General features: G+C 37.4%; 1 protein-coding gene across 1 annotated transcript in view; it reads right to left on the bottom strand.

Annotated features, from left to right (window-relative positions):
* LOC131425652 (tRNA dimethylallyltransferase) overlaps positions 1-26,427 on the bottom strand; it is a 434,718-nt gene that overhangs the window by 339,036 nt on the left and 69,255 nt on the right. The gene's annotated exons all lie outside the window — the stretch shown is intronic.

Here is a 26,427-nt window from a genome sequence, read left to right as displayed (position 1 = left end):
AGAAACAAGCCTCTCAACAAAACTTGAATCAGTTCGGATTAGAGGTGCGCATAACAGCTCATTTTGGTGAACAGCTCCGAACCGATCAGCTCACCAAAGGGAATCGATTCGATGTATCAGCTCATCAGCTCTTTTAGTTTGAACTTAAGGTTCATTTTGTGCGCCGTTTTTCTTATGCACCGGTTTTCTTTCATATGCATGATCGAAATTGAATCATTGATTTGCAATGATGCAATGAATGCAATGCGAATTAATTTATCTTTAATTGATGTCGACTAAATTGAATCTTTCAAAGAGCCGAAGATCCGATCAGCTCGTTGCGTGTTCCTTTCGTCATAATACAGTGAATTCGGTAGCAAATTAGTGAGCTGGTGAGCTGCGGTTCTTTTGAAAAGAGCTGTGAGCTGTCAGCTCACTTCAATGATTCGATTCACTGGAACAGCTCAGGAGCGAATTGCCCATCTCTAGTTCGGATTGTATCGCCACTGCGAGCAGATGTGTTTTGTGTCGTCTGCACTCTTTTGACAAGAGCGATTACGTCACAGCTGTCAGTCATTAGCATTGGGAAAAAAACAACGATGGAGAGAATTGCACAGTATCAGCCGTTCTAATGGCTCTAAAAGTTTTCTAAAGAACTATTAGGATTTGTTGTTCGCAAATCGTAGGGAAATATCCTCAGTTTACGGCAAATCAAGAACAGTTTGCTTAGATTTGTGCACTTTTCGCTGTGTGAAATTCACAGTAATCGAGATCAAGTGAAGCCTTTTTTTGCGAAAAATGTTCCAGAGTTTAATGTCGTAGAGAATTACGCAATTTGACTCTTCTGAATGCTGGAAACGAATCCCTACAGCATATTGATAGTTTCTTTCAATAAATTATGCAAATCCGAAATGAAATAATCAACATTAAAATTCTGAATGCGGCTATTTTTATAGCCGTTAGGACCGCCCATTAGTGAAAAAGCTACAAACGAAATCAGATAGAAACAAGCCTCTCAACAAAACTTGAATCAGTTTGGATTGTATCGCCACTGCGAGCAGATGTGTTTTGTGTCGTCTGCACGCTTTCGACAAGAGCGATTACGTCACAGCTGCCAGTCATTAGCATTGGGAAAAAAACAACGATGGAGAGCATTGCACAGTATCAGCCGTTCTAATGGCTCTAAAAGTTTTCTAAAGAACTATTAGGATTTGTTGTTCGCAAATCGTAGGGAAATATCCTCAGTTTACGGCAAATCTAGAACAGTTTGCTTAGATTTGTGCACTTTTCGCTGTGTGAAACTCACAGTAATCGAGATCAAGTGAAGCCTTCTTTGTTTATGCGAAAAATGTTCCAGAGTTTAATGTCGTAGAGAATTACGCAATTTGACTTTTCTGAATGCTAGAAACGAGTCCCTTCAGCATATTGATAGTTTCTTTCAATAAATTATGCAAATCCGAAATGAAATAATCAACATTAAAATTCTGAATGCGGCTATTTTTATAGCCGTTAGGACCGCCCATTAGTGAAAAAGCTACAAACGAAATCAGGTAGAAACAAGCCTCTCAACAAAACTTGAATCAGTTCGGATTGTATCGCCACTGCGAGCAGATGTGTTTTGTGTCGTCTGCACTCTTTTGACAAGAGCGATTACGTCACAGCTGTCAGTCATTAGCATTGGGAAAAAAACAACGATGGAGAGCATTGCACAATATCAGCCGTTCTAATGGCTCTAAAAGTTTTCTAAAGAACTATTAGGATTTGTTGTTCGCAAATCGTAGGGAAATATCCTCAGTTTACGGCAAATCAGGAACAGTTTGCTTAGATTTGTGCACTTTTCGCTGTGTGAAATTCACAGTAATCGAGATCAAGTGAAGCCTTTTTTTGCGAAAAATGTTCCAGAGTTTAATGTCGTAGAGAATTACGCAATTTGACTTTTCTGAATGCTAGAAACGAGTCCCTTCAGCATATTGATAGTTTCTTTCAATAAATTATGCAAATCCGAAATGAAATAATCAACATTAAAATTCTGAATGCGGCTATTTTTATAGCCGTTAGGACCGCCCATTAGTGAAAAAGCTACAAACGAAATCAGGTAGAAACAAGCCTCTCAACAAAACTTGAATCAGTTTGGATTGTATCGCCACTGCGAGCAGATGTGTTTTGTGTCGTCTGCACGCTTTCGACAAGAGCGATTACGTCACAGCTGCCAGTCATTAGCATTGGGAAAAAAACAACGATGGAGAGAATTGCACAGTATCAGCCGTTCTAATGGCTCTAAAAGTTTTCTAAAGAACTATTAGGATTTGTTGTTCGCAAATCGTAGGGAAATATCCTCAGTTTACGGCAAATCAAGAACAGTTTGCTTAGATTTGTGCACTTTTCGCTGTGTGAAACTCACAGTAATCGAGATCAAGTGAAGCCTTCTTTGTTTATGCGAAAAATGTTCCAGAGTTTAATGTCGTAGAGAATTACGCAATTTGACTTTTCTGAATGCTAGAAACGAGTCCCTTCAGCATATTGATAGTTTCTTTCAATAAATTATGCAAATCCGAAATGAAATAATCAACATTAAAATTCTGAATGCGGCTATTTTTATAGCCGTTAGGACCGCCCATTAATGAAAAAGCTACAAACGAAATCAGGTAGAAACAAGCCTCTCAACAAAACTTGAATCAGTTTGGATTGTATCGCCACTGCGAGCAGATGTGTTTTGTGTCGTCTGCACGCTTTCGACAAGAGCGATTACGTCACAGCTGCCAGTCATTAGCATTGGGAAAAAAACAACGATGGAGAGCATTGCACAATATCAGCCGTTCTAATGGCTCTAAAAGTTTTCTAAAGAACTATTAGGATTTGTTGTTCGCAAATCGTAGGGAAATATCCTCAGTTTACGGCAAATCAAGAACAGTTTGCTTAGATTTGTGTACTTTTCGCTGTGTGAAACTCACAGTAATCGAGATCAAGTGAAGCTTTCTTTGTTTTTGCGAAAAATGTGAAAAAGGGGAATGCGTGCATAATTCATACAATTGATAATAGGAAGTGTTAAGGAACATGTCAGTTGTTTTCGTATTCACGACATCCAGTTATGTCTCTGACATTACCCACCCGCCTTTTTGTGGGGATACGTCAAGTCTAAAGTCTACAGAAATAAGCCAGTAACTATTCCAGCTTTGGAAGACAACATTTCCGAAGAAATTCGGGCTATTCCGGCCGAAATGCTCGAAAAAGTTGCCCAAAATTGGACTTTCCGAATGGACCACCTAAGACGCAGCCGCGGTCAACATTTAAATGAAATTATCTTCAAAAAGTAAATGTCATGTACCAATCTAACGTTTAAAATAAAGAACCGATGAGATTTTGCAAATTTTATGCGTTTTATTGTTTAAAAAAGTTTTCAAGCTCTTAAAAAATCACCCTTTATAACTGCTAGTGCAACGTGAGCAAGTTGGTGATTTGTTGCACAATTGTTTTAGATGTACCTTAAATTGTTCTATAGTGATTTTTTCGGTAGTATTGTAAAACTTAACAGTGATAAGTTGCACAACCGATTTTAATATATTTAAAAATTTTCCTGAACTTATCTAACATAAAAAATGATTTTAAAACAATTGTAGAACCACTTGAAATTTCAATAAGTTACATTTGCTACTTGGATTTTCACCAGTTGGAGGTCCCAACGGTCATAAAAATGGGGCGTACTTGATTTCTTAATCCGCATAGAACCAGAAAATATATTTAGATAAAACAAATGTGGATTTTTAGCGGTGTTAGGAAATTCTTTCCTTTCGTAACATTTAAATTTTTTTTCAGGAGAAATAAAATACTTATAAGATAATAAGATCCTATAAGATGCCCATAAATGGAGTGTCGCAGTCTACGCAAATTTACGTCGAAGAACATTTAATATTGTGTCTAAAACTCCATGACATAATATTCATTGAAATAAAAAAAAAGAATATTGATAGCAACCGCCACGACTTGAACCGAGAATCATTGGATCGCAAGTACGTCTGTTATTTGACTGAGCCACAGAAGCATGCATCTGCTTGGCTGGTTAAAGGTGCACTTAAATTCATACGAAACCAGTAAAATTCAAGCTCATCTAACATTAAGTCATAACAAATAAAATTTTCCGTCATTTGACAAATTAGGTCTTTATGAATTACATCGTATGAGGGATTAAGTCACCTGTAAAATTCATTTTTTTTGGAGTGTGTATATTTGAAACCATGTTTCAACCGACATATTTCGAAACGACACCCATAACAGGTGGTCTACATCAATACTTTCATTTTCGCATAATTTTCAAATGGAGAAAATTCAATTAATTCCTAATGATGGTCTGTGGGACTGAAAAGTGCCTTGAATTGTCACGACGAACAGGATCTGCACTCAGACGAAACTTAGATGACGTGTATAAACGGTAAACCCGTCCAAAATTTTACTCGGAATTCATTGTGATTTCCAATTGGATTCCAAATCAAGCTGAATCAAGCCATTTCGGGAGGAATCAGTAGGTGCATTTGGAACTCACAATGAAATCCGACTCAAATTCCGGACAACTTAACTCTGCAGCGCTCCCATGACGACGGACAATTTCCACTGGCAGGTTTTTGGAGCGTGCCCGGATGCGGAACAATTCGGCTGTGAGGATTTTCGATATTGCTCTCCCGTACGTCTTGCTTCGACAGCCGTTGCTCAGAAAATGACGCGAAAAAATGTTAGTTTGTTCTCTTCCACAGAACGCGTTCTGATTGGCTGATGCTGAAGTGGTTCAAATCAGACAGATTGTTCAATAGTGTACTATTTTAAATCCTGTAAATTTCATTATTTTTTTCTGTGTTATTACAATACAGATACAAATTCCGAACTACTTTTTGTAGTCTTCATAAATTTGTTGGTATAATGAATACTGCAAAAGGAGTCCAAAATTACCCTATTAAAAGTGTAGTGGCGTGGCAGTTGTTATTAGATATTAATTGTGACAAACAAAGTTAAATTGGTTAAAAACCCTATGAATAGGCCAGCGCAAGAATATGGTTTATTAAGTAATCTGAAAATGGAGGCAATATGATCTTTAACGAGTCAAAATTCATCAAAATGACAGGGCAGTACGCACGACAACAACGGGGTAAAACCCACAGCTTCTTCTTGAAATTATATATTAAAAAATTAGGTCTTTCCGTGGAAGAATACTTTTCGGTTGGAAGATTGTTCACTATTATTAATTAAATTGATATTTCAGACAAATTTTTTGCAAAAGAATCCTAAGCATTTTGCCTCACACATAAAGAGAAGGTGATAACGTTGACATTTAATAAATGTAATATCTAATACATTATCTGTATTCGAACAAAAATGTAAAAATAGAAAATTTGGCAAAAAATTCACTGGTCACATAATTAAAATCGTTTTCAAAACTCAAGAAAATTACTGTTCAACGAACACCAAACATTAGATACAATAACGAAATGTTCTTTTTCTTTATTTTTCCAGAATTTGTTCATCCATAGACACCAAATATTATTTAGAAATATCTTTTCGTGTTGGACTTGGATTTTTTCGAGAAAATTTGAAAACTTCTGAGAAAGGCGAGGAGTGCGTTTTGCCCCATCTTCCCCTATATACTCAATCTTTTGTCTAATTGACATTTCACCGCATTGCGACTTTGAAAATCGCATCCATGGATCATGTCTTGAAGTTGGAACTGAACTTTTCTGGAATTTCTAGAAAACTATGAACTAATATTTATTAATTTGTCTGCAAAAGTCCGTTTCTTGTATTCCTAACAGGACTTTTCTTAAACTTGATTTGACACGTATCGAGCACAATTTATATAACGAAAAATAACATTGTAAACACGTATGCTGCTCATTTGGTGCCCATCCCGGGTAGAAGTGATTTGATAACCAATAAAAAATTTTATTATTAAAACTAAACATCTCAATGGTGAAAATTACCATTATTTTGTTTGAAATAGTAAAAATTCCATTTTTTTTGCACATCAGTGAGCAAGTATTGCTTGACTCGATGCGCGCCAAGATCAATCTTCGAAGATCTAGCATACATTGCACAGTTGAGTGCTCGGTAATCGTCTCGGCAAAATGTATCATTACTGAGAATCTCGGCAATCCTTAATTTGGTAACTGTCAATTGTTACCGAGCTTTTCAGCAGCAGTATTGCTATTAGACGGACAAAAGCGATCGGGATCGAATCATGGATTGGAATCGAGTCATCAGCAATCGAGCGTAGACTGAATTTTGCTTCATTATGCATGAAATACTTATCACAAAAGTTAAGTTCGATGCCCACTTTGATTCAAAATAAAACATGCACATCCCGAAATGAAATGTTACAGACAAAAACATTTGTTTCTAGTGCCCCTTCCTGGCAATAAACAAATATTCATAAGTATATATAAAAAGAACCGCTTTACTTAAAACAGAAATATTTTTCTTTCGTCCAATTCGTATATATTTTTCAGCTTCACGAGAGATAGAGGCATTTAGTGCTATACAAAATCGATTGGTGACATTAGATAATAAGTGTATCGCCGAGTTTCAGTAAAAGCTAATACACTTATCTGAATCTCGACAAATGTATTTGCTGATTTCGGTATATTTGTTGTTTATGGATAAGTTCAGAAACATATTATGCCAAACTTTACCGAGATATCAGAACTTTTGTCGTGAATACGACTTACTTTACTATGGGGTGCCTTTTCAAATTTAGCCATATGGAAGAATGGGCAGAACTTAATCGTGAATATCTCGACTTGTATTAATGGTAGCAACATAATTCTTTCACCATTTCATCAAAAATATGATCAGGAATTTAGGATAAAATTTTGAACAGTGTGAGATAACCACAAACAACTCAAAAATTAAGTTTTCTCAAAATTTCAAAATAATGCGGAAAACTCTTTACTTTCGCTTGGGTTTTTCGCGCAAGGACGACGATTTTGAGGTAGTCAGGCACATATCTTCAACTGAATGCGTATAAAAGGGGAACCGTGGTGAAAATCGATCATTTCTTTTCGTGCGTTCGATGGGAGCAGACGTCGTGGGAGTTAAACCTTCAACCAGCAGCGACGGAGAGGGCGCCTTCTGCGTGGTTAAAACCTCAAACGCTCAGGTAGCAACTTTCATTCGCTTGCTGGCCTTCAAGGCGAGCAGACTGCCATCGCGAGAGTTAAACCATCAACCAGCAGCGACGGAGAGAGCGCCTTTTGCGTGGTTAAAACCTCAAACGCTCAGGTCGCAACTCTCATTCGCTTGCTGACCTTCAAGGCGAGCAGACTGCCATCGCGGGAGTTAAACCATCAGCGACGGAGAGAGCACCTGCCATCATTTGGTTTTCGGTAGTCGTAACGAGAAGTTCAATTTTCAGATTTTAGTTCTGCAATATAGGTTTAGAATTCAGAGCCTGCGTGCTGAAACTGGATTCTGGAACTGTATTCCGGAACTCATTTGAGTTTCGAAATTGCAATCCTAGAATTGAAACTGGATTCTGAGTCTGTTATTGGTTCTAAATTTAGTTCTTGAACTCAGGATCCAGTTCTTTATTCCAGACTTCTTCTATTCGGTTCTTTTTAGAACCATAATAATACTCCTAAAGAATTATGCGGAAATTTACTTTACTGTACTCTATACAACCCATTTTGGTAGTCATGGCGGAAAATCGTCTTCAAGTTTCAGAGCTTAGTTCTGGAATATGGGTTTAGAATTTAGTCTGCGTGCTGAACTAACTCAAATCATCACCATTTTTTTATTATAAAGAACTATACTCCTTATTTTATAATATTTAATTGCGTTTCAGAATGTTGAATGTAACTAATCTGTAATTTAGTCTAGGTGCATCGTTTAAATTTCTAGTAATGAAAGAGGGGAAAGTTGCACAATTCAAACAATCGATGAACTACCAATTCGAATTCGGAAGCATAAATAAAGCGTGTCATATTCGTATTCACGACATCCAGTTATGTCTCTGACATTACACACCCGTACTTTTTATTAACGATTTTCGACAATGAGCATGTGCATAACTGAACGATCAAAAAAATTTCGTTTAGCCGATCTAATTCGACATTTCATTATACCGAGCTCGAGCATCGGTTGTAAGTGTGTAGGGAAAGTCGAGAAGGATAACATAAAAAAAGCGTTGTGTGAATACGTGCAGCAATTCTTGATTGATGCCCTTACATTCATTTTGCAACTTTATTTTATATATACAGAGCCAGATAAACAAATTTGACAATCATAACTGGAAGTTTCTATGTCATTTCATTTTCCCAAAAAAAAACTCTCTAATTTCAATGTATTTTTACCAAAATCAGGACAAATCTAATATTAACAATAATCCAATAACATTTTCTTCTAACAGGGATTATTAACAACTCAAATCTGCAGTATATTCATAACGCTTCCGATGTGTGAAATTTACGCGACCAGTCCAGCCCCCCAAATCGCTAACGTAATTTATCGCAAGCCCTCTTTTCGTCGTTTTTTTTTTGCGTGTTTCATTCGTTCAGGTGAACAGCCACATCCTACTACGACGCAACCAACAATCACATCGGGGCTTGCTTCGATCGTTCTGGCGCGCATTTTAGCCTTCTCTCAAGTTCTGGAACCCAACCAGCGCCAGAACCACAATATCAGCAAGCGTTAGCGAAGGTGAGAGCGAAAGAGAAAGAAAAATGAAACGAAAATATATGGTAAACAGAAAGAGAACCTGCGCTCATTCTGAAGCGTCGAGATATCCGTGAAGCGTTCGTATTTTTTTTGTCTGTTTGTTTCATTATTATTTATTTCGGCAGTTGAACGTTCGCTCTATTCGATCGGGGTAGAATATTTTAAAATTTTAATAACCTTGGCCCAAGTCGTTTGCCTGGCCGCCGGATTCTACCGAGTGCGCGGGTTTATTGACACTCTCCGGTGGTGCTGCGCGCATGGCTTCGCGATGAAACGGCGATTTGCGCGCGGTGATTGCGAAAACAAGTTGGCTGAGAATGGGCGCGTAGATTTGCCATTTGTTCTGAAAGGTTGTTGTTTGGTGAGGGGGCCGACGGACGGATTGGGGGAAGTTCGAGTTTGGAAAACTTCTTTTCCAGTTGGATGCTGAAGTGTTGCTTGATCCGGTTGGAATTGGATTTAAATTTCGTGAGAGTTCTTATTGGGAGAAGAACTCGGTCATCCGGTTTCGATCCAAGTAGGCATGAGGTTCATTCATGATGTCTGTTTTCAAGCGACGCCTACTTCGCTGGTTGACAACAATATGACTAAAGCGACGCTAATCGTGCTTAAATATTGGCTCACATTTTTTTATGATCCACGAAGATAAGCAGCAGGGCTGAGAATTGACTGACCAAACACAGAAACAGAACCGAAGGGCATCAGTGTTTGATTATCTTCTCCGCTTCCTGAATGTTCGAGGAGGAGTATTTATGAGATGAGAATGAGGGGAGTGTCGGCGGTCGAGTTCGATTATTGTTCCACGTGGTAGACTAATGGATGCAAAATTTGCAAGGTTTCCTCCTCGTATTCGGCGCCAAACGCATTGGAATATGGCCAGTGTTTACATAAGAAGAACACCTTGCATAAGAGCTTTCCTCATGCCTCTGAGCTCACCATCCAACCAACCAACCTCCCCTTCCTAACCTAGTTCCGATGATTGATGGCGTGGATGCTTCCAGTTCCAGTGTAAAAGCCTTCAACATGAATAGGCCATTTCAAGTTGTAAGCATAACAACAACCGAGCCATCACCGACTAATGGGAATCAAAGCTGAAGTAGCCATTCCTCCCCCTCCTTCTTTCCCATTCCCGGCCGGTTTTGTGATAGTTTTGTTATTTTCCGCTCCGGGAGGCTAAAAAAAAACAAGTAAAAGACCTATGTTTTTGGTCGAATCGGCCTATTCTCCATGTTCTCAACAACCACCAAAAGGCGGCGCGTATATTTAGAATCAGAACAACATAAGCAAAAGCCGGCTGGTGGTGCGTATTTACTGGAAGGTCGGTCATGTTTTGGTTAGGAACACGCGTTGTGTGATGGCTTCATGAATCAGCATTCCGAGCTGCGCGTAGGGCTCTGAGACCTACGCCGACCTAGCGACGGGTCACGTTCATTCACGCAGAATGGACAGGACGAAACTGGGTCAATCATGACAATGCTTTAATTCGATTCCCGTTAAGGTGACAGAACATTAGTACGAGGGAAATGCACAGGAAATACGCATTCTTTTGCCGCAGTGGTTTGGCATTCGCTGTCTCTACCTAAAACTCCAACAAGTAGCTCAATCCCATAACAATATCTTTTCAGCATTTTTCTTCGAAACAACCAGATCGCGGTTTTAAAAAGTAAAACATAAAACCATCGTTTTTTTGTTCTCACATGCCGGAAGCGACGATACATTTTTGTATCCGGATATTATCGGGGCCGGTGTTTGTTGGCATGCAAAATTGCAGCCGCCATTAATAGCTTTCCACGTGGCTCCAATTTTCCTGCATCCCCTCCTCAACCCTTCCCGATCAGCTCCACTCTTCTGCGATTGCAAAACGCCTGCGAAGCCTCGAGAACGAAAAGAGCTACCACAAAACGGAAAATCAAACATGCTCAAATAGATCCGGACAGCGGAACCCGAGGAACCCAACCACGCGCCGCCTAGAAACGCCTGTAAAAACCGACCGAAGCAGACGATAATTTTTCGGTTATAAAATGCTTCCTGTTCAGCTTTTGAGCGAGTGTGTTTGTAAACCGATCGACCGGTTTGATTGGGTTTCGGACCGGATTATATCAGTCGGTGTCGGTTTTGACATTGATGGAGCCACCACCGATTCGATGGAAACCAATAGAACGGATCCACACTAAATTCGTAAGTGTATTTGCATCTCCGATTTGAGTAACATGTTATAGAACATAAAGAAAATACTTGACAATGAAAATTAGGCGCGTGGTTTATGTTAGAATCATAACCGGACGAAATGAACACGAATAAAGACAAGATTGTTCAAGTTCTTGGATGTAACACTTTTGAGTGCATTTACCTCACATGTAAAAGAGTAGTTGAACCTGGACTATTACTGGTCCACGCACAGATCAGGATCCTAGACTCGTGATATAAAACAGAGCCTTGGCATTACATTCTTTTTGTGGAATTTGACCTACTGACGTACAGAATCTTCTCGAATCCTTTTGAATCTTCTTGAATCTTCTGGAATCTTCTTGACTCTTCTTGAATCTTCTTAAATCTTCTTGAATCTTCTTGAATCTTTTCGAATCTTCTTGAATCTTTTCGAATCTTCTGGAATCTTCTAGAATCTTCCTAAATCTTCTTGAATCTCCTTGAATCTTCTTGAATCTTCTTTAATCTTCTTGAAACCTGAATCTTCTTGAATCTTTTTAAATCTTCTTGAATCTTTTTGAATATTTTTGAATATTTTTGAATCTCTTTGAATCTTCTTGAATCTTCTTGAATTTTCTTTAATCTTCTTGAATCTTTTTGAATTTTTTTGAATATTTTTGATTTTTTTTAAATCTTCTTTAATCTTCTTGAATTTTCTTTAATCTTCTTGAATCTTCTTGAATCTTCTTAAATCTTCTTGAATCTTCTAGAATCTTCTTGAATCTTCTTGAATCTTTTCGAATCTTCTAGAATCTTCTTGAATGTTCTTGAATCTTTTTGAATCTTCTTGAAACCTGAATCTTCCTGAATCTTTTTAAATCTTCTTGAATTTTTTTGAATATTTTTGAATATTTTTGAATCTCTTTGAATCTTCTTGAATCTTCTTGAATTTTCTTTAATCTTCTTGAATCTTTTTGAATTTTTTTGAATATTTTTGATTTTTTTAAAATCTTCTTGAATCTTCTTGAATTTTCTTTAATCTTCTTGAATCTTCTTGAATCTTCTTGAAACCTGAATCTTCTTGAATCTTTTTAAATCTTCTTGAATCTTTTTGAATATTTTTGAATATTTTTGAATCTCTTTGAATCTTCTTGAATCTTCTTGAATTTTCTTTAATCTTCTTGAATCTTTTTGAATTTTTTTGAATATTTTTGATTTTTTTTAAATCTTCTTGAATCTTCTTGAATTTTCTTTAATCTTCTTGAATCTTCTTGAATCTTCTTAAATCTTCTTGAATCTTCTTGAATCTTCTTGAATCTTTTCGAATCTTCTAGAATCTTCTTGAATGTTCTTGAATCTTTTTGAATCTTCTTGAGTCTTCTTGAAACCTGAATCTTCTTGAATCTTTTTAAATCTTCTTGAATCTTTTTGAATATTTTTGAATATTTTTGAATCTCTTTGAATCTTCTTGAATCTTCTTGAATTTTCTTTAATCTTCTTGAATCTTTTTGAATTTTTTTGAATATTTTTGATTTTTTTAAAATCTTCTTGAATCTTCTTGAATTTTCTTGAATCTTCTTGAATTTTCTTGAATCTTCTTGAATCTTCTTGAAACCTGAATCTTCTTGAATCTTTTTAAATCTTCTTGAATCTTTTTGAATCTTCTTGAATCTTTTCGAATCTTCTTGAATCTTTTCGAATCTTCTGAAATCTTCTGGAATCTTCTAAAATCTTCTTGAATCTTCTTGAATATTTTTAAATCTGCTTGAATCTTCTTGAAACCTGAATCTTCTTGAATCTTTCTAAATCTTCTTGAATCTTTTTGAATATTTTCGAATATTTTTGAATCTTTTTGAATATACTTGAATCTTCTTGAACCTTCTTGAATCTTCTTTAATCTTCTTGAATCTTCTTGAATCTTTTTAAATTTTTTTGAATATTTTTGATTTTTTTTTTAAATCTTCTTGAATCTTCTTGAATCTTCTTTAATCTTCTTGAATCTTCTTGAATCTTCTTGAATCTTCTTGAATCTTTTTAAATCTTCTTGAATCTTTTTGAATCTTCTTGTATCTTTTTGAATCTTCTTGAATCTTTTCGAATCTTCTTGAATCTTTTCGAATCTTCTTGAATCTTCTTGAATATTTTTAAATCTGCTTGAATCTTCTTGAAACCTGAATCTTCTTGAATCTTTTTAAATCTTCTTGAATCTTTTTGAATATTTTTGAATCTTTTTGAATCTTCTTGAATCTTCATGAACCTTCTTGAATCTTCTTTAATCTTCTTGAATCTTCTTGAATCTTTTTGAATCTTTTTGAATTTTTTTGAATATATTTGATTTTTTTTAAATCTTCTTGAATCTTCTTGAATCTTCTTGAATCTTCTTGAATCTTCTTGAATCTTCTTGAATCTTCTTGAATCTTCTTGAATCTTCTTGAATCTTCTTGAATCTTCTTGAAACCTGAATCTTCTTGAATCTTTTTAAATCTTCTTGAATCTTTTTGAATCTTCTTGAATCTTTTCGAATCTTCTTGAATCTTTTCGAATCTTCTGGAATCTTCTGGAATCTTCTAGAATCTTCTTGAATCTTCTTGAAACCTGAATCTTCTTGAATCTTTTTAAATCTTCTTGAATCTTTTTGAATATTTTTGAATATTTTTGAATCTCTTTGAGTCTTCTTGAATCTTCTTGAATCTTCTTGAATCTTCTTGAATCTTCTTGAATCTTTTTAAATCTTCTTGAATCTTTTTGAATCTTCTTGTATCTTTTTGAATCTTCTTGAATCTTTTCGAATCTTCTTGAATCTTTTCGAATCTTCTGGAATCTTCTGGAATCTTCTAAAATCTTCTTGAATCTTCTTGAATATTTTTAAATCTGCTTGAATCTTCTTGAAACCTGAATCTTCTTGAATCTTTTTAAATCTTCTTGAATCTTTTTGAATATTTTTGAATCTTTTTGAATCTTCTTGAATCTTCATGAACCTTCTTGAATCTTCTTTAATCTTCTTGAATCTTTTTGAATCTTTTTGAATTTTTTTGAATATTTTTGATTTTTTTTTAAATCTTCTTGAATCTTCTTGAATCTTCTTTAATCTTCTTGAATCTTCTTGAATCTTCTTGAATCTTCTTGAATCTTCTTGAATCTTCTTGAATCTTCTTGAATCTTCTTGAATCTTCTTGAATCTTCTTGAATCTTCTTGAATCTTCTTGAATCTTCTTGAATCTTCTTGAATCTTCTTGAATCTTCTTGAATCTTCTTGAATCTTCTTGAATCTTCTTGAATCTTCTTGAATCTTCTTGAATCTTCTTGAATCTTCTTGAATCTTCTTGAATCTTCTTGAATCTTCTTGAAACCTGAATCTTCTTGAATCTTTTTAAATCTTCTTGAATCTTTTTGAATATTTTTGAATATTTTTGAATCTCTTTGAGTCTTCTTGAATCTTCTTGAATCTTCTTGAATCTTCTTGAATCTTCTTGAATCTTCTTGAATCTTCTTGAATCTTCTTGAATCTTTTTAAATCTTCTTGAATCTTTTTGAATCTTCTTGTATCTTTTTGAATCTTCTTGAATCTTTTCGAATCTTCTTGAATCTTTTCGAATCTTCTGGAATCTTCTGAAATCTTCTAAAATCTTCTTGAATCTTCTTGAATATTTTTAAATCTGCTTGAATCTTCTTGAAACCTGAATCTTCTTGAATCTTTTTAAATCTTCTTGAATCTTTTTGAATATTTTTGAATCTTTTTGAATCTTCTTGAATCTTCATGAACCTTCTTGAATCTTCTTTAATCTTCTTGAATCTTCTTGAATCTTCTTTAATCTTCTTGAATCTTCTTGAATCTTCTTGAATCTTCTTGAATCTTCTTGAATCTTCTTGAATCTTCTTGAATCTTCTTGAATCTTCTTGAATCTTCTTGAATCTTCTTGAATCTTCTTGAATCTTCTTGAATCTTCTTGAAACCTGAATCTTCTTGAATCTTTTTGAATCTTCTTGAATCTTTTCGAATCTTCTTGAATCTTTTCGAATCTTCTGGAATCTTCTGGAATCTTCTAGAATCTTCTTGAATCTTCTTGAATCTTCTTGAAACCTGAATCTTCTTGAATCTTTTTAAATCTTCTTGAATCTTTTTGAATATTTTTGAATCTCTTTGAGTCTTCTTGAATCTTCTTGAATCTTCTTGAATCTTCTTGAATCTTCTTGAATCTTCTTGAATCTTCTTGAATCTTCTTTAATCTTCTTGAATCTTCTTGAATCTTTTTGAATTTTTTTGAATCTTCTTGAATCTTCTTGAATCTTCTTGAATCTTCTTGAATCTTCTTGAATCTTCTTGAATCTTCTTGAATCTTCTTGAATCTTCTTGAATCTTCTTGAATCTTCCTGAATCTTCTTGAATCTTCTTGAATCTTCTTGAATCTTCTTGAATCTTCTTGAATCTTCTTGAATCATCTTGAATCGACTGTTTTACTTTTGGGAAATATTTGAAATAAACTAGAATTTAAAATGGCTACTTTTAATTAATTTAATGAAACGTTGTTCGTGGTATTATTCAAACGTATTTAAATCACCTCGAACCAGTTAAAAAACGATCTCATCTCAATGCAGAAGATTCTAACTATTTTTTCAGCCGACAACATGGCTAACACTACGAACCTACTGACACTGAGAATCCTTCCAGGTCGGGGTTCGATCATACGACAACTAGCTTGTAAGACCAGCGCAGTTCTATGCACCGGATCCGTTATACGGTAGCTCAAAGTCTGGCTCCAGTTCACAGAATTAAAACTTGAATTGATAACATGGTCCAGATCCAGTTTCAGGTTGATGATCTAGAATAGGTGCTCCCAAGAGTTTAGTGGATCCAAGACTATGCCCATGATGATCTGGACCTTAATCTATACTATATTGTAAATCCTGGTTCAGATCCGAGATCCACCTTCCAATTCCATGTATAGATTCTGGACCAGTATCTGAACTCTGGAATTGAATTTTATAAGAGAATTCTGGGTTAGGGTTCTGAAAATAAAACTCAGATTCAGCTAGGAATGTTGAGTTCCGGTCCAGAGCTCTAAAACTGAATTCTGGACATGGAATTGGATTCTGGGACAGAATCTAGGTTTAAAATTCAGTTTCTGAAGTTAGGTAAGGTTTAGGTTAGAGGAACTGAATTCTAGGCCAGTATTCTGAAACTAAAATTCAGATTCAGACCTGAATCTAAGCTCAGAGACTAGTTCCATGGTTAGGGGTAAGAGTTCAGGTCAAGTGCTCTAAGGTTAAGTTCTAGAATCCGGTTCCAGTTTCGGAAGCATATTGACTCTTGATCTAACATCTGAAATTGGATTGTGGACTGAATTGTGAACCTGAGTTCATGAACTGATTCCGAAATTAAATTCTTGAACTAAAATTCAGATTCAGGATAGAATCAAAATCCAAAATTCAGGTATAGAATTCCGAATTATGAAACTTAAATCCCGATTTTCAGTTCTGAATTCTGGACCAGGAATTGAAAAATTCAGTTTCAAAATCCATATGCAAAATCCTGGTTCAGTTTCAGAATTGAGCTCTGGTATTTTGGAACATTCTAGAGCTGAAACTGAATTTTGGAACTGAGTTCATCAGAATTTTAGAACTAAATGCTGGACCTGCTTTTTGGAACCTGAATTCCCTGACTTTTAGTACCTGAATTAAGGATTTAAACTCATTTTTAAAATTCAGGTTTAAAGCACAGATCAAGAATTCAGTTCCGGAATCCAGGCTCAAAATCTAATACCAGAACACTAATTTCAGATTCAAGAACTGAGTTCTGCAAATTGATACTTAATCTGAATACTGAAATTGAATTCTAGACCTGAGCCTGAGCTATGGAACGGAATTTAAAACCATATTTCAAGAACTGAATTCCTTGCCTGGGTTCAAAAATAAAATTGAAGTTCAGTTCCTGAATTCAGTTCTAGGTTTCAGGTTTAGAATTCAAGTCCCAGGGTTGGATTCTGGAACTGAGTTCTAGAACTGAAATCTGAAGCTGGATTATGATCTGAACTCGCATTATAGTTCCTAAGTCTCCAGGTCTAGATTTCTGAATTGTAATCTTGGATTCTGAATCTAATTTTTGAAATCTGGATTTGATTTCTGAAATCGGGATAAGAGTTCTGGACATGATTTCTAAGTCAGAATTCTACATCTGGATCCTGGATTTGGATTTCAGTCTGAGTCTGGATGTCAGTTTGTGAACTCCAATCCAGAATTCTAGGTTCATAATTCAATTCCAGAATCCAAATCCAGAAATCAATTCCGCTTCCAGATTCCTAGAATTGAATACTGATCTGTTTCAGAACTTTAGTTTCAAAATGTTGAATAAAACTACAAGTTCACAAATTTAGTTTTCGAAACCTGGTCCAGGAATCAGTTCTGGAACTCAGTTCCAGAATTTACGTACAGGATTCAGTTCCAGTACAGGTTTTGAGTTCATTTCCAAAATTTAGATCTAGAATTCAGATCAAGAATTCAGTTCTGGAATCCTGGTTCAAAATTCAGTTCCAAAATCAGAGTCATGAATTCAGATTTCGAATCTAATTCAAGAACTCGAGCGCAGAATTTCGTTCCAAGATTCATTTTCAGGATCCGGATCGTGTTCCTGAATCCATTTGCAGAAGCAACTTGATTCTTGATCTCAAATCTTAAATTGGAATGTAGACCTGAACCTGAGTTTTGGAACTGAATTCTGAACCTAAGTTCATGAACTGATTCCGGTATTGAATTCTGGAACTTAAATCCAGGTTCAGACTAGAATCCAAATTTTGAGGTCCAGAATTCTGAGTTTTAAATCTTAACTCTGGATCTGTATTAAGAACTGAACCCGATTTTAAGTTCCAGGTCTCAGCTGCAGAATTATGTTCCAGAATCTAGGTCCTGAATTCACATAGTTCGAAAAAAATCTAGTGATTTTACATAAATGAAAAGTGAAGTTCACGCAAATATACGTGCAAGAAAATGTAATTTTTCGGGATTGGACAATTCCAACGCATGAAATTCAATGAAATACAAAAAAAGGAACTGATAGATGACTGCAGCGATTTGAGCCGAGGATTATTGGATCACAAAGTACGTCCGTTAAATGACTGAGCCACAGAAGCACACAGCTGATAGGATGGTAAATGATACATATAAACTCATACAGCTCCAGAGTTCTGGACATTGAATTCACAGAATCCTAGAACTGAAGTATGAATCTGGTTTTGGAAACTAAGTTCTTCTATGAACCTGACTTTTAGACTCCTTAATTGAGTTATTAAGTTCATTAGTTCTAAAATCCAAATCAACACGGAACGACCGAAATTAGCTCTGCGCCTAATTCGTATTACTGTTTTTGAATTAGTTAATTTTAACAATAAAATTTCCAAAATAACTATAAAATTAGTTAAAATTGAGAATTTATTTGCTGAAAAAAACTCTTATTTTTAGAGAATGTGTTTAGCTGGCGAATATTCTGGACACAAACCAGCAATATTTCAATCCAACACGAAATTCTCATTGATAACTAATTTTGTATTCAAAATCAGAAAATTTGTTTCTATTTATCTATCACCAGCTTATTAGCCACAAAATTCATGAGAAGTGTCAAAACAAAACAATCCATTAAAAAGCTAAAAGGGACAGTCTTGTTGAAACTGCTTGCAAATTGTTTAGATGTTTTACGCATGTGTTACGATATATCCATATATAAATTTCTAAACCGGTATGTAAAAATGACGTAAACTCTTAGTGGAAAGTGTATTTATTCAAAATTTGTGCACATTTGAAGCGATTGTGCGTAATAATGTTTTTACACGGAACAGTGAATTGAGTTTCGAATGTTGCACTCTAATTGTACATGTCAAATGATATTTTTTGTATCTTCCAACCTTCCGGGCCACGCCGTTCGATGTACTACTTGTATTCGGTTTTTATTTTCCGAGTGCTCAAAGTTTTCAGTGAGAGAGTCGATTTCGCGAAGTCGAATGAAGAAAACAGCGATTTAGAAGAAAAATGTTCAAAAAGAAGTTTATGTTTCGCTTATGTCTTTTTCTCCAATACAACATCGTATTTATACCTGCCAATATAGAAAAGACAACCGCGACTGAAATTTTTTTCGGTAGTAGTGTGCCATCTAGTGGCTAGTAGTCATTACGGTGTTAGCGTTATTTCGGCGACAGAGCGCCATATAGCTGCAAATTGCAGAAACCAATTCAACCATTTATGTTGGTTGAAAACAACGTTTTATTTCTCTAATTCAACTAAAAAATCAGTTGAATGGATATGAAGTGTGCCTTAGCTAAGAAATGACAATTGGTGAATTCAACTAAAAAAATAGCCATTTCAATAAATATTTTATTATTATCAAGGAAATTAGAATTAAAAAATCTAAATTAGCAAAAGTAAGATTTTATTAGTTGTCTCAAAAAATAACTAACTAAAATCAGAAAATCAACTAATTTTTTCGCCAAAATGCTGATATCGGTCTTTCCGTGAAGAATTCAGTTCTGAAATCCCGGAACACTAATCTTAGTTTCGGGTACTAAATTCTGCAACTTGATTCTTGATCAAAATTATGAAAATGGATTCTTCTTGCCAGAATCTGAACTATGGAACTTAAATTGGATTCAAGAAATGAATTCTAGAATTGAAATCTGAATGCTAATCTGAACTTTAGTTCTGAAGTCCAGTTTCAGTTAGAGAGTCCCGAATTCTGGAATTACTTGATTCTGAACTTGGGTTCTAGAACCTGGATACTGGATCTGATTTATGAAAATGAATCCTGGACCTGGATCTGATTTATGGAACTAAGCATCCAGAACCACAAATCAATTCCAGTCCCAGATTTTTAAAACTGAATTCTAATCTGTGCCAGTTTCTCAGTTCTAGAATTTAGGTTAAAATTTAACCTCACAATTCACCTTTCGAATATTCAGTTCTAATATTCAGTTCCAACTTAAAAACACAGCTCTAAATCTTAATTTTGGAATTGAATTCCAAACCAGAAATTCTAGGCCTAGAGTTGGTTTTCAGAACTGATTCCTGCATGGGGATGCAGGTTTTGAATTATTTTCCAAAATTTTATTCTAGAGTCAAGGTCAAGAACTTAATTCTGGAATTCAGTTTAAAAATTTCAGTTTTTGAGTCTAATTTTAAATTCCAGATTAAGTCGCAGAGTTCAGTGCCTGGATCCAAGTCCTGATTCAAGTTTCTTCGATTTTAAAAATGAATTATGGATCTTTGTTATTCACATAAAATGTGTAGTTGAATTGTGGAACCGAATTTAACTTTTGGAACTGGGGACGGGTATAGCATGATGGGATAGTCGACGCCTTTCACGCAGCCCGCCTGGGTTCGATTCCCAATCCCGCACATAGGGTCAGAAAGATTTTCTGGTTCGAAGAGGCGAATGACCTAAGATGTTAAAGCCTCTATAATAGAAACAAAAAAAAAACTTTTGGAACTGAAAACTGAACTAGAATTCATGAACCGATTCAGGAATTAATTTCTGGAACCAAGAGTCATAACTGTGGACCTGGAATTGGATTGAAATCTGGAGTTGGATTCTAAACTGAACTTGTATTTTAGTTCCAAAGTACAGATTGTTAATATCACGTATATCATCACGTAAACATTGTTTAAATAGTGAAAAAATAGGTCCAAACACGTCAAGAAAGTGGAACTACACCTGGCATTATTCAACTGGTGCTTTAGTCAATGGCAAATGTGAGGTTCCGTTTCTTAAGCCAAAACGCAGAAAGACAACAACTAATTCTTCTGAAAGCATATTTGCTGTTGGACGTTCGCAGTGTAGACCTTGTTTCAAACAAGAACAATTGCGTCATCCAGCTGCTGGTCGTTTGCATTGGAGAAAATGACAACTAAAAGTGGACAATGATGACTCTAAATGTTATCTGAAGTACTATTGAGATTACTTCTTTGCAAATCGAAGATGAAAATCATTAGTTTAGTGCAAATCTAGAATAGTTTGTGCATTTTTCGCTGTGCAAAATTCGCACTAACCGAGCGCAAATAAAGCTAGCATTTGGCTGCTTCGCGTTCGAGAAAAAATGTTCCGATCAGTGATTAATATCGTAGAGAATCCCACAGTGGCGTCTCGTGACAAAATTGATTAATTGTGCACTGCTTATGTGGTATGATAGCAGATGTAACAGTAATAACCTAAAGAACTTATTTAAAAAAAACTGTCCTAAACTGCCGCTCAAATTCCTAGAATACAAACGCAATCTTCCGAAACCGAATGGTCCTTTTCAGGACTACAGAATCTTAAACGGTCAAACGGTATCAATCCAGTTATTACTGGTTGAATACCGATCTCACATGCAGTCCTACACCAATCTCACGGTTATGTCTCTGATATCATCAACTCAAAATTTTTTACCCAGTTTCTTTTTATCGAAAACTTAGCTAAACTTCAAGATTCCAATGAAACTCAATTTGTGAGAAAATTACACTGAATACCCTATTGTTAGTATCAGTGCTGGAAGAAAAATGTTTTGTTGAAACAATTTTTTCCTTTAAAAATGCACATCCTACAGTATATAGAAGGTTGGAAGGAAAAATAAATATCTATCTATATCTATTTTATTCAAATAAAGAATAGTGTTTTTTTAATTTAACTTTAACTTTTTAAGATCGATTTTCGTCAGTGTGGAATTCGATTAGTAATTTTTCCAGTATTTTGGTTTTAAAAATTAGACTAATTAGATGTTTACAAAACCACTAGTAAAACAGGTTTTTTTTTAAAGTGATCAGTATATAACGGTGAAAACAGATTGAAAAATTGGCATGTAATTATGTCATGAAAACCGCGAAAATGTTACTGCAGCTAATTAAACTACCCTGCATATGAAAGCACATGAAGAAATAACCAAATTGATTAGAAGAACCAAGCATGCCTCACAGTCCCAGATCTACAGAAAGAGGTTATTTTTGGATGATTTATCATTTTTCGACAATAACTTTTCCTAACAAAATTTATTTAAAAAAGTTTTGCCTTTTCCAAAAGACAGTCTAGATTAATTTTAGAAAATAAAACAAGTTATGCTTAGTTGCTTTTTCTGAACAAGTTTACAAGTACAGAAAGTTTCATTAAAATATGAGCAGGTGTTGGCAACTACAAATATGATTTGGCGCGAAATTTGCGTTTAGTAACTTTTTAATGGCACAAAAATTAAAGGTCAAACCACTCAAGAAGCCGTTTCATCGAAACAAATTGAAGCGAAAGCGGTATCAGGAATCAGAAAAAATTGGCTCAAATGGCACGTTCCCCTTGATATTTGGAGATTTGTGCCATCAATTTGTTTTTAGCATCATTTTCCCGATATATAATTCCCGATATATAAGGATTGAAAGGAAATGGTAAGGGTTGGACTAGGAGGATGGGAAAAATTGACGACACAAAAACACATAAAAGCAGAAGTAAATTCTGCACCCCTAAGGGATGCTGAACAATCTGCTGGGGATCACATTTAGTGGAAGCAGAAGTAAATTCTGAACCTCTACGAGCTCCCGAATAGTCTGCTATTAATAAAACCTTCAACCCCCGAGAGGATTTAGAGATCTTACAAAAGCGACACCATTCTGCACTCCCGGAAGAATGTAGAACGATTCGCAGTATGTACGAGCAGAAGTAAATTCGGTACCCCCTAAAGGATGCCAAACAATCTGCTAAACCCTATTTAAGGTGGATACAGAAAGGATTCATTCACTCCAGGAAGAACGATGAATCCTTCTGACTATAGCTCCCTACCACATTGGGTGAGAAACGAGAGAATATCCTTCAATTTTAGTTCCGCATACACAGACTCAACCATGTATGGAGAACCAAAAACCCGGATACGTAGCTGCGTCAATGCGGGACAGTTACATATCAGATGATATGATGTACCATAGTCGCATTCCCACAAATCACACGAATAATACTCAGCACGTTGAATAGTAGCCATGTGATAATTTAGTTTGCAATGTCCAGTCAGAGCTCTGACCAGAATACTGCAATGATGCTTGGAGAAATGCAGTAGACACTTTGACATCTTCAGATTTAAATCTGGTAGAAATGCTTTAGTCTGAGCGCAAGTTTGCAAGCTGCACCAGTAGCTGGCATGTTTGGATGCAGCCCAAGAGCAAATCTTGTGCTTTATCCAACTAGTGGAAAGTGGTAAAGCTGGTTCAGGACAAACGAAATCATTCGATGAACCAGCTCTAGCCAACTCATCAACCCATTCATTTCCAGTAATACCAGAATGGCCGGGTACCCATAAGAAGTAAATAGCATTTGAAATGCTGAGGTCTTCAATTTGAGTTCGACATGCGATCACTAGATTCGACCGTGAGTCATTCGAACTGAGTGCTTTTAAGGCTGCCTGACTGTCGGAACAAAAATAAATTCGTTTACCACAGATCCTCTGCTGAAGTGCCGATTGCACTCCACACAGAATCGCGTAGATTTCTGCCTGGAACACAGTACAGTATCTACCAAGTGAATGAGACTGTTCCAGCCTCATTTCACGACAGTAGACACCAGCACGACCATTCAACAGAGAACCGTCCGTATAACAAACTATGTGTTCATCAAGTTGTCGTTCCAGACAACCAGACAACCATTCCTCACGAAGAGGATAGCTCACATTGAATGTTTTGAAAGGAAAACTGCACGTGAGAGTTAGGTCACTAGGAGCGAGTAAATACGTCAACAGTTAACATTTGACACACCCGACCACCAGACTCCCTATAGATAGATTGGTGGCCAAAACTGGCCGACTTTATCAGGTAGCGAGAAAAAATAATGCGATCACACGCAGCACACCAGCCGAAACGTACACTACGGCTCCGTCACTGCGTCCGCAATGCGAAGCGATGCGTACGCTAGAGACCGAACCGCCTTGTACGGTATAATGGATGTGCATGCGTGATGGGGGTTAATTTTTTTGCTGTTTCCTTTATTCCTTCATTCTATGCAGCCGATCGATGGGAACGTCTATGGACGGTTACGAGGTTTGCGTTTGCATGGATAGGCGTGAACCAATCTCATTACGTGACACGGCACACCGGCCGACGGTACATATATACTGCGTGACTGTTGATGATGTCGATGATGTCGGACCAAAAAAAAAATTTTTTTTTTCTAACAGCTAAAAAATTTTTTTTTCAGGTCTACCCAAATTTTGAAATTTCATTTCGATCTGATGTTCGGATGTGAACCTTGCCAAGATTCGAGAACATTTTGTGGCACCCCTCCATGCGAACCCTAGCATGGTAGCGTAGAAGGTGGTTCCGCTGCTTTTGCACGTGCATGATGCGGCCGTTGGTTGGCCGGTTGCAACTTGGTCACATTTGTATGGAGCGCAGCTTTTCCAAAACGGACTTCACGTTGTGAAAGTACGTTCCGAAACTACCAAAACGCACCATGTGTCGTTACGTTCGTTTACCATAGTAAGCCGTGACAACGATTTAAAAAAATGCCTCTCGATACGAACCATCAACCATGGACACGTATATGGGCGGTTCGCTGTCTATGCCCGCATCGATAGGCGTTAACGGTTAACACACTGTATACATTAACTACGGGCATGTATACGGAAACGGTTTGCTGTATGTGCAACGCTGTTAAGTATTGTTAGCCATCGATACGTTTTCAATCAACCAACCAACCAACCAACCAATCAACCTCCACCACTACCACCAATATCAACCGAATACCTTAAACACTTGTGCACTTAATAATTTTTTACGACATATACTTTACCCAAAACTTTACTTCACTGGGTCGATGTGATCTACAACAGATGGTAACTTGGTCAAGTAACCCGGTTGCAAAAAGAAAACTTTGCACACTATACATACCACTGTGCACTGCTGACCTACCACCCCGTCGTAGGCAGCAGCGTGCATGTGGCGGCCCGCTCTTTGGTTGCATGGCATGGCATGGCGGTCTTGGTCATGGAACCACACTGCCGGGTGGCATCACAATGCAACCCACAATAATCGCACCTGTTTCGTCGTATGTATCCTCATTTGTTTATCATTCAGTGGTACCATATCCTTGTTGCGATGTAAACAACAGTAAACACACACACTTAACACACAACACAACACAATCACTTTCCGTGGGTGCGTACATGTGCATGCGCGTTCGGGTGGTGCGTGTACCGTTTATGTTTGCAACGCATTTTCCGCGTACGTGCCCGTGCCGTCAACGACGACGACACATCGCACAACACAACCTCCAAGCAAGGGTAGTCTTTTTTTTTTTTTTTTTTTACAAGGTGAAATGCATTTACGCACGGAGTGTGGGACTCTCCACAGGACTACCCAACTGTTGATTGGAACTACCCACTAAAACACCTTGGATCTCCAACCCTACCTCCCCGGCACCACCGCTAGGTATTACTTCGGGGTGGAAGGCTATTGGTGCTCACAGCACCCTCCCCAGATTTATGCAGAATGGGGATCAGCATCCTGCTCTCGAGGGATCGACCAGTTGGATGACGAGGTCGGTCCAGTGATGCCGGCTGGAGGGTAACTTCCGGTTCACTGGCGCCTCGACGACCCAAAACTGATGCTACGTCGCGGAACTACTCGACTAGTCTCCGCCAAAGATCTAGTCTACACCGACGGAGGGTTCCCCGACGAGGGAAGTCCTCCCGAACCGACGCTTACGGTACGCGTCTACGACCCGACCGAAAGGATGCCTAAGTCGATCCAATGATTCCGGTTGGAGCGTGGCTTCCGGTTCACTGGCGCCCTGACGATCCTAGCGGTATTACACCACGATTTACTCGTCTAGTCCCCGACGAAGGATCTAGACTACTCCGACGGAGATTTCCCCGGCGAAGGAGAATCTCCCGACACCGAGTCTCTTACACCACACGGGACACCCGATGGAGTGCCGAGGTCGGTCCCGCGATTCCGGTTGGAGCATGGCTTCCGGTTCGCTGGCGCCTCGACGACTCGAATCGGTGTTGTGGCGGCTACTCGACTAGCCCCCGCCGAAGGATCTAGCCTACACCGACGGAGAGTTCCCCGACGAAGGAGGCCCTCCCGAAACCGACGCCTTCGATACCCGTCAACGCCCGACCGAGAGGATGCCTGGGTCGATCCAGTGATTCCGGTTGGAGGAAAGCTTCCGGTTCACTGGCGCCCCGACGATCCTAACAGTTTTACGTACTACTCGTCTAGTCCCCGACGATGGATCTAGACTACTCCGACGAAGAGCTTCCCGACGAAGAAGGTTCTCCCGGACCGACGTTTATTCGCTGATCCCTCTTGAGCCTGCTACGGTACGCGGCTGACCTGTTGTTGATCCGCACTCCATTTCCGCTGCAATATTCCCGCAATTTGGGATGCCGCGGTCGACACTGCATTCCAGTTCTCTACGCAGTGGCACATTCTCTGGATCAGGTTTTCCGGTGTGGTGTCCCTGCCGCATGCCTCCAGTAGCTCACTCCTTTGAGCCGCGAAACGGGAACATGCGAACAAGACGTGTTCAGCCGTCTCGATCTCGTCTGGGCAGCCAGGACATACAGGGGATGTCGCGTGGCCGAACCTGTGGAGGTACCATCTGAAGCACCCGTGCCCTGT

Source organism: Malaya genurostris, chromosome 1 (assembly GCF_030247185.1).
Source record: "Malaya genurostris strain Urasoe2022 chromosome 1, Malgen_1.1, whole genome shotgun sequence".
Taxonomy (NCBI): Eukaryota; Metazoa; Arthropoda; class Insecta; order Diptera; family Culicidae; genus Malaya; species Malaya genurostris.
The sequence above is the reverse complement of the archived record's forward strand: the minus strand, read 5'-3'. Positions and strand labels throughout refer to the sequence as shown.